Source organism: Ascaphus truei, chromosome 4 (assembly GCF_040206685.1).
Source record: "Ascaphus truei isolate aAscTru1 chromosome 4, aAscTru1.hap1, whole genome shotgun sequence".
Taxonomy (NCBI): Eukaryota; Metazoa; Chordata; class Amphibia; order Anura; family Ascaphidae; genus Ascaphus; species Ascaphus truei.
The window spans coordinates 176,979,600-176,989,433 of NC_134486.1; the positions used below are offsets into that span (position 1 = coordinate 176,979,600).

At 45.5% G+C, this 9,834-nt stretch overlaps 1 long non-coding RNA gene across 1 annotated transcript; it reads right to left on the reverse strand.

Annotated features, from left to right (window-relative positions):
* Positions 1 to 1,479: 1,479 nt before the first annotated feature.
* LOC142492022 (uncharacterized) lies at positions 1,480 to 3,105 on the reverse strand. Its single transcript, XR_012800674.1, has 3 exons — positions 2,994 to 3,105; positions 1,776 to 1,934; positions 1,480 to 1,689 (listed from the first exon to the last, which is right to left on the reverse strand). It is a non-coding gene; the product is annotated as an uncharacterized LOC142492022 (long non-coding RNA).
* Positions 3,106 to 9,834: the final 6,729 nt, after the last annotated feature.

The following is a 9,834-nucleotide window of genomic DNA, read 5'->3' on the forward strand; positions in this document are numbered from 1 at the left end:
TTAAGTTCTTCTGTCAGATGGAAATTGAGGGCCGGTGGATAATCATGAATAATGCACATTGATAATAATATTAATTAATAATATATAATATATAATAATATATATAGTAATATAATTTTTTCCGTCTTTATCTTCTTCCTCATTCTGTGTACAGTACAGTAGTTCATTGAGAGAGGAGAGGTTTTGTGTACATCATTACTGCTGTTTAGATACTGTACACTTAATTGTACAAACAGTTCACAGACTGTACACGAAACCCCCCTCTCTCCCAGTCCATCCTTTTTTTCTGAAAAGACAAGAAAACAAAAAATTAGTGCAGTTATGTGCATACTGTATTATGGCATTGTGTGCTGTGTAGTACTGTTAAACTAGTCTATACTGGAACTACTGTATACTGTGACTACTGTTAAATAGTTCAGCACCATATGGCTGGTGCTGCTCTCTCTGGAAATAAATAAATTGAGCAGTTAGGTGCATACTGTACTGTATTATGGCACTGTGTACTGTATACTGTAGCTACTCCATATTGGACTACAGTACGCTGTTAGCACTGTCAAACAAGTCCATACTGGAACTACTGTATTCTCTGACTACTGTTAAATACTTTGTAACCAGATGGCTGGTGCTGCTCTCTCTGGAAAGAAGTAATTTGAGCAGTTACTGTACTGTAGGTGCATACTGTATTATGGCATTGTGTACTGTATAGCTACTCCATATTGGACTACAGTATGCAGTTACCGTAATACTATCAAACTAGTCTATACTGGAACTACTGTATACTCTGACTACTAGGAAAGAAAAAATCTGTGCCATACTTACCTATATCATACTGTACTTACAATACTACAGTACATTACTTCAGTATACCATACTACCTTCCTGATGCTTGCTCATTACGCGCGATCACAATGGGCAACACAGTCGCAATATGGTAAATATATTTATTGCATCGTTCCACGGTGAGTACATCGTTCCAAAAACTCAGTATGCCTTTCGCCAACTCATCCTTTTTGGAGGGTTTCACGACTTTTCGGATATGGTCCTTCAGCTGATGCCAGACCATTTCGATCGGATTGAAGTCTGGCGATCTGTCATTGGAAAAAAAGGACATTTAGTTTAAGAGATACAGTACACAGTAAAAACAGTGGGGAAAAAATGAGACACGGTTACCGCACTTACTCCGCTGGCGTCTTCACCCAGTTGATACCGCGCTCAAGGATATGCGCTGTTGACGCGGTGTGCTTCGGATCGTTGTCCTGGTAGAAACGGTGACCACCCGGGAACTCGCGTGTGATGTATTCCACAATCTCAGGCACAATTTTGTCTTGGAAGAAAGCTTTATCCATGATTCCTATAACAAGAAAAGAAAAGTGCTCAAAAAACTGCACACTAATACAGTACAATGCATAAGGCTACATTATATTTTATATTTTACCTTCAAAGATGACAATGCATCCTGGTCCACGCCTAAAGATGGCACCCCACACATGCATCTTCACTGGGTGTTTTGGCCGCGGCTTCATAGATATGCAACCTTTTTTGTGGAATGCAAAGGTGGCAAATTTCTCCAGCGATACAGTAGACTCGTCAGTGAAGATGCAATCCTGGAAAGTTTCCCCACTGAAGATCCATGCCTGGGCCTGGACCACTCTTTTGATTTTGTTAACGTCCCTTATCATGGGGTACGGTCTGTAATGACAAGGAATAATTAGTTTTAGAGGTACAGTACAGTTTCTTAAACAACACTTTTACCTCCTGTATTGTCCAGTACTAACCTCACACGTCCATATTTCCATCCAATTCTGCGTCTCATCTTCTTTATGCTGGTCTCGGATACAGTGAGATTGTGATTTTCTTGCAGAGTGTATTTGACCCTTAATGCACTCTTCTCATCATTCTTCTCACTTATTTTGTCGACCAGAAGAGTTGTCTCCCTACAATGTACAGAAAAACAACAATCCAGTGAGTTACAGTGTAGTAGGCCACTACGAGGGGCGGACGACTCTGCGCATGCGCTGCCTCGCATCAACGGATGCAGATAGCTTCCTGGCCTGAGAGACCCGGCGGTCAAATCTGCGCATGCGCTTCAACCTCCCATGTCTGTGTGGACGTATGGGGGGAATGGCGGCTCTCCACCTCCGGCCCCGGCGGCGCTCAGTCAGCGGGACACAGGGAAGGGGAAGCGGAGTTAGGGAGGAGAGAGGCTGAGCAGCGGCTCCTCCTCTCACAGCCGGAGGACTTGCGGGGCTTCCGCCATCTAACTACACCCACACCCGCAGCACCGGAAGCTCTGCGCCAGCCATCTTTGTACACCCATGGCAGCGGACGTGTGGGGTTAACGGCGGCCGTTAGGAGTGGCGCCGGCGGCTATCGCCGGCACCGCATGTCACAGCAGGCGTGTGGGGGGGAGGGATGGGGAAGCCCTGCCGTCACTTCCGTTTCACATTTGTCCCCCATCTCTCCCGTTTTACCCCATCAGAATAGGTGCCACTAAAGAAGTTTCACTTCAAAAATATACATATACCGTTGTTATATAAATATACTGAAATAACTATAAAATTAGATACAGTAGATCTACAGTACACAATATAGTGTTCTATTAATATGCAGCAATATAAGAAATATACATATACCGTTGTTATATAAATATACCGAAATAACTATAAAATTAGATACAGTAGATCGACAGTACACAATATATTGTTCTATTAAGATGCAGCAATATAAAAAAATATATACATATAATGTTGTTATATAAATATACCGAAATAACTATAAAATTAGATACAGTAGATCGATAGTACACAATATATTGTTCTATTAATATGCAGCAATATAAAAAATATACATATACCGTTGTTATATAAATATACCGAAATAACTATAAAATTAGATACAGTAGATCTACAGTACACTATTACAGTACACTAGTAGATCTACAGTACAATATTTTATAAAAAAATAAATAAATTTAGTTATATAAATATACTTACGCGTTAGTTACCGTTGGTGTCCTCGTGCGTTGTCTGGTTTTCCGTGTGCATGATAGCTCACGGTGGTTGATGGCACAACGAGGCCAGAAGTAGCTAACCAGCGTTGGATATCTGCAATTTGGTGTCCGCTCATGTACATCTCCTTAATTCGCATGCTGAGATCCTTTGAAATCTTTTTAACAGGCATTGCTGCGAGTAGAAAGAAATACAAACACAAGAATGTATATTCGATGTTTAGTCGATGTGTATTCAATGTGCAGTGAATCCACAAAATGGATGGTGTATTTATACGTTAATGACTCACATTAGAGTACGCCCACTTTCAACACCTCTACCTCGTCGCCATGCATAAAAGGTTACACACTTTGTATAGCCCACCACTCGATGATCTTTATCTGAACTTGCCCTTGTCCAGATACTGCATTGTGCCATCTGCTTCCATGGATCAATCTCGATTCTACGGATGCCGGAAGCCACTCGCCTCTGCCGTGCCTATCACACAGAAAAAGCGAAAGGCAGCAGCAGTTTCCAAGCCAAGGCCAAAGCGACAGGCTAAGGCCAATAAAGAAAACCTTCTGCTGACCCCAAAGGCTAAGGGTTTTAATAGACGTAGCCTTATTATGTCAAGAAGAAATAAGGTGATGTACACTCAACGCAAAACAAATGGCAGCCAACCCAACAAACCCGCAGACCACTTCCTCCAATACGCTTCAACGATTCTGCCGCCGCTCTCCTGGATATCTTCAGCCCATCTTCTCTACTGCTCTTCGACGATGCTGCCGCTGGTGTCCCTGAAATTCACGGGTCACTTTCTCCTTTGCGCTTAGACGAAAATCCAGAGGTCACTTTCTTCAACGACGCTGCCGCTTCTCCTCTCCCGGATATACACAGGTCACCACCTCCACCTTTCTTCGACGACGCTGCCGCTTCTCTCCATGGAACCCCCATCTCATCCTCCGTAGCACCCATCCACCCAGATGTCCACAGCACGCCATGCAAAAGAAGCAGCTCGTTAGACCGGATGCTGAATGGGATAAGTGTGGATATCCCCGGGAACTCTATTGTGCTGGCAAAAATAGATCTGCTTCTGGAGACCATGCTAAATATGGATCAACGGATGCTAAATATGGATCAACGGATGCAGAAGATGGATCAACGGATGGAGAAGATGAATCGACGGATGGAGAAGATAGAGACTGACATAGCGGGGATACATAATTTGCTCGGTGTTCATGTCCCTGTATCCCCGACGCCAGAGCAGGAGGGTGGCATGGATGTGATGAATGAGACCTTCGACCACCTTCTATCACCAAGCGCAACCCCTCCACCAGAAGAATTTGTGTTCTATGTAAAGAAGGTTCTTGTGGTCCGTGAGAATAGTAAACAGCTCTTTTGACTCCTCCAGCAGGTGTCTCCACTCTTGAAGAGCCATCTTCATGGCCAGAAGTTCCCTGTTACCCACGTCATAGTTCCTCTCGGCGGATGTGAATTTCTTGGAAAAATATGCACAGGGATGTAACTTATCTTGAGGCATGGGTCTCTGAGAAAGAACGGCTCCAGAGCCGCAATCAGAAGCGTCGACTTCCAGGACGGAGGGAAGTTCAATGTTGGGATGACGGAGAATAGGTGCAGATATAAAAGCTTCCTTGAGTGTCTCAAAAGCGGAGATGGCCTCGGATGACAAAGCAGAAGGATCAGCTCCTTTTTTGGTGAGCGCAGTGAGGGGTGCTGCAATGGTAGAAAAACTCTGTATAAACTTACGATAGTAATTAGCGAGCCCTAAAAAACGTTGTATGGCTTTGAGAGAATTGGGTCTTGGCCATTCAGTAACTGCTTGAAGTTTACCGGAGTCCATCATAAACCCCTCATCGGAAATGATGTACCCCAGAAATGGAGTAGATACCTGATGAAAGGTGCACTTCTCCAGTTTGGCGTACAAATGGTGTTCACAGAGACGGGAAAGGACGTAGGAGGTGTGGCGTATATGGTCCTGGAGATCTTTGGAAAAAAATCAGGATATCATCCAAGTATACTATAACAAAAATATTGAGTACCTTACGAAAGACGTCGTTGATGAAATCCTGGAAGACAGCGGGAGCATTACATAAGCCGAAAGGCATTACAAGATACTCGTAGTGTCCACTACGCATGTTGAAGGCCGTTTTCCATTCATCCCCCTTTCTGATGCGCACCAGGTTATAGGCACCACGTAGATCCAACTTGGAAAAAATCTTGGCCCCCTGTAATTTATCGAACAGTTCGGTAATGAGGGGAAGGGGGTAACGATTTTTGATAGTTATGTGGTTCAAACCCCTGTAATCGATGCAAGGCCTCAACGACCCGTCCTTTTTCTTGATGAAGAAAAACCCAGCCCCTTGGAATTGGAGAGACGAATAAAGCCTTTATTGAGATTCTCCTGGATATATTTATCCATAGCGTGAGATTCTGGTAACGACAAGGGGTAGGTCTTGGACTTGGGTAGGGATTAACCTGGAACCAGATCAATCGGACAATCGTAAGTCCTGTGTGGCGGCAAAAGGTCTGACTGTACCTTATTGAAAACGTCCCGGAATTGATGGTAAACAGAAGGTAGAATAACTTCGGGAACAGAGGTATTGGCCAGCAGTTGATGAGTCTCGCCTGACCTCGGCCTCCAGGAGATGGGAGCAGAGGAAGTCCAGTCAATGAGAGGATTGTTAAGCTGTAGCCAAGGAAGACCAAGGGTGATGGGTATCCCAGGAGCGTGAATGGCATCGAGAACTAAGATCTCCTTGTGCAGATGTGAGGACAGAAGCAAGGGGGCTGTCTCTAAGGAGATGAGGGCCGGGGTAAGAGGACGTCCATCGATACCGACGAGTGCAATGGGAACCTTCTTCCTCACGAGCGGTATGCACTTTAACCTGGCGAATTCAAGGTCCACGAAGTTTCCTCCAGCTCCTGAGTCAATGAAAGCGACGGTAGAAGTCTGGAACTTATCTCCTGAAAGGGAGACTGGAAATGTAAGTTTCTTAGGGAGTTCACCTTTATGAAGGGGACGTGGAGACATTTCACCCAGAGAGAGCCCCTCAGTACTCACTGGGTGATCCCGTTTCCCGGACGCAGTGGACACTCCCGAACCAGATGATCCATGGATCCGCAGTAGAAACACAATCCCCCGGCGTGGCAGAACTGCCGTATCGGTGTGCGGATGCGTTGTACCCCCAATTGCATTGGCTCTGGCAACTCCAGTGCAGGACAAAGAGGTGTGGTAGCACTTGGGGGAGCAGGAGTGCTGCTGGGAGTACTGGAGAACGGAACCTGAAAGTTATGGAAGCGAGTGCGCTGACGCTCTGAGCGGCGTACCTGGATACGTTGATCCACTCGGACGGCCAAATCAATGAGGACCTCCAATTGATCCGGCCTGGATTGGCGAGAGAGTTCATCCTTGATGGGATCTGCCAGGCCTTGCCAGAATACGGAGATGAGAGCCTCTTGTCCCCAGTTAGTCTCGGCTGCTAGAGTCCGGAATTCCACAGCATACTGTGTCACCATTCACCGTCCCTGAGTGATCTGGAGAAGAGAAACAGATGCCATTTCCCGACGAGCGGGGGAATCGAATACTTGTTGGAACTCTGCTTTAAATGCCGGTAATCTTGGGTAAGATCAGAATGTCGCTCCCAAACCAGGGAAGCCCAAGCTAGGGCGCTGCCAGTGAGGAGGTTATAAATGTAAGCTACCTTCTTGCGACCAGTATTGTAGAGATGGGGGGCCATTTCAAACTGTACCTCACACTGGTTTAGGAAACCCCTACATTCTTGCGGTTCACCTGCAAAAGGCTTGGGGGGAGGAATCCTTACATTGGAGATGCTAACTGCGCTTGCGGAGTGGGGGCTTACATCTGGCGAGGTTGCGGTCGGTACTCGGTCTGAGAGTACTGCGACTTGGCGTGTAAGTGCCACAATTTGATCCGCCATGGCCTGGTTTTGCTGAAGCAGATTGGAGAAAAACTGTTGAAGTTCGGTCTTGTCTGCGTCTTGTGGGCTTGACATAATGTTACGCCGGTGCTGCCCGCAGACCAGACCCGTCCCCTGAGCTGAAGGGGGAAGTGGTAATACACGCACCCGCAGCAAAGGGAGCGTGTCCAGAGTGTGGTATGAAGTGTTGCCAGGCCAGGTGTAGTAAGGTAGACAATACTTGCTGGTACCGGTTGTAGAGAGAGAGAGTGAAGAATGCCTTGCCGAGGTCAGGGAGTGGAGAGCGGAGATAGGTCGTAGTCCAAGCCATGTTAGAGGAGCTAGATAAAGAAGGAAAGTCCAATTAGGAATGGAGGCGGGACAGGAAGAGCTACAGGGAGACATTGCAGATTGGTGCAGGCATAACAGGCCAGATGAGTCTTGTTGGTAACCTGAGTATGCTCGTCTGGTGTGCGGGGGCGGAGCCTGAGGTCCGGGGGACGGGAAGAAGAGTATGCAGAATGAGTGTGCTCCGTAACGCGTGTACGCGCGTGGACCGAGCCAGTGGATGGTGCAGGTGTGCGCGCGGGAGGGTGTGGGCGCGCCCGGCGTTGAGCAGAGGAATTGCCGAGGGGAGTGATCCCGCGACGGCGGCAGGGGCGGGGAGCCGCAGAGGTCGGTAAGGCAGGATTGTTTTGTGTGTCCAGGGACTCCCTGGGGGGAGAGAGTGCTCTGTGTGGGGAGTGCGGGGGATGCCGATTCTTGACATCAACGTAGCTGGATCTAGATTGGAGAGAGTGGGTTATCAGATATTTGCCAGAGTCTTGGGTTGGAGAAGTTAGAGTAATAAAGTCCGTTAGCCGTGGTCTGGAGTTCGAGAGATTGGAATTGTAGTGATCCGTATAGCTGTGGTCTGGGGTTGGAGAGGTAAGCGTAGTATTGATCTGTATAGTCGTGGTCTGCATTGGAGAAGTTTGAGTAGTATCGATCCGTATAGCCATAGTCAGTATCCAGAGAGGTTCCAAGTTCAAGCCGGGTCGGTACACAAAGAATCAAGCTGCAGAGAAAAACAGGACAAGGGAGCAAGACGTAACAAAATGCAGGAGCTCATGGCTAACACTAATTATGTGTGTATATGGGAAACAAACAAGAAGAAAACAGTGCAAAATTTAAGTGTAGATGTATTGACAATGAGGTAAATAATAGGGTGTAGTCTTGGTTCTGATGGTATGCCTACTCACAAGATGTCAGAAGTAAGAATGCGTTTAGCAGATAGGGCTGCTACCCATGGGGTATACGTGGTGGGTGGATCTCCCTCCAGGCTCGTCTCGTCAGTGGGATGGTAGTGTATGTAAAAAAGGGGAAAGAGCACTACATAGCGCGATCAGGTGGATAATAAACTTTATATAAAAAACAGGTATAAAAATGCGCACTTACAATGTGCAAAATTAAAACAAGCGTTTGTCACAATATATGTGTGTAGTGGGTTCACCACAGCTCTCACCGCCTCCCCTGGATACTCCAAGTTTCCTTCGCCTACAGTGTGAGATCGCAGCTCCTCTCTTTGCGTCCTTCTGTGCGTCTGACATCACAGCTCTGAGGTTTGGGAAACTACGGGTCGCCCACTAGTCCAAAAAGCACCACTCTACGCGTTTTGCCCAGTCTTGATAGACTGCATCCGGCTTCGTCAGGAGTGTGTATGCTTGGGATAAAAGGTGCCTATATATACCCTATTCTATCCAATAATATAATTATCTAAAACAATTAGACCAATGCCCATAGCGCTAAGTGCAATTTGATTAGGCAAAGCTGTACTCATTAATAAATAAACTCGATTACAATGAGATAACATTATGAGAGTATATAATACATATTTAGACATCATGAAACGTCAATAGAGGAGATAAAATTAAACTATAAGTGTATTTTTTGATCACGGAGGATAAATATATTTAAGCATATGATACTATTATAAATAGTGAAACCAGAGAACTAGGACTCAATAATTAATTAATAATGGGTCAGTTAATAGAGACAGTGCTCTGTGTATCGGTTATCAAAATAACCTACTAACAATTATCATATTACAAGGTGCATGAAATTATACTAGGGGATAACAGTAATTATTTTGGCTATAGCGATAATATATAGGGATAATTATACTGAATACAGCCTATCACTGGGGTTATTTATTACATACTCTCATAATGTTATCTCATTTTAATCGAGTTTATTTAATAATGAGTACAGCTTTGCCTAATCAAATTGCACTTAGCGCTATGGGCATTGGTCTAATTGTTTTAGATAATTATATTATTGGATAGAATAGGGTATATATAGGCACCTTTTACCCCAAGCATACACACGCCTGACGAAGCCGGATGCAGTCTATCAAGACTGGGCGAAACGCGTAGAGTGGTGCTTTTTGGACTAGTGGGCGACCCGTAGTTTCCCAAACGTTAGAGCTGTGACGTCAGACGCACAGAAGGACGCAAAGAGAGGAGCTGCGATCTCACACTGCAGGCGATGGAGACTTGGAGTATCCAGGGGAGGCGGTGAGAGCTGCAGTGAACCCACTACACACATATATTGTGACAAACGCTTGTTTTAATTTTGCACATTGTAAGTGCGCATTTTTATATCTGTTTTTTATATAAAGTTTATTATCCACCTGATCGCGCTATGTAGTGCTCTTTCCCCTTTTTTACATACACTACCATCCCACTGACAAGACGAGCCTGGAGGGAGATCCACACACCACGTATACCCCATGGGTAGCAGCCCTATCTGCTAAACGCATTCTTACTTCTGACATCTTGTGAGTAGCATACCATCAGAACCAAGACTACACCCTATTATTTACCTCATTGTCAATACATCTACACTTAAATTTTGCACTGTTTTCTTCT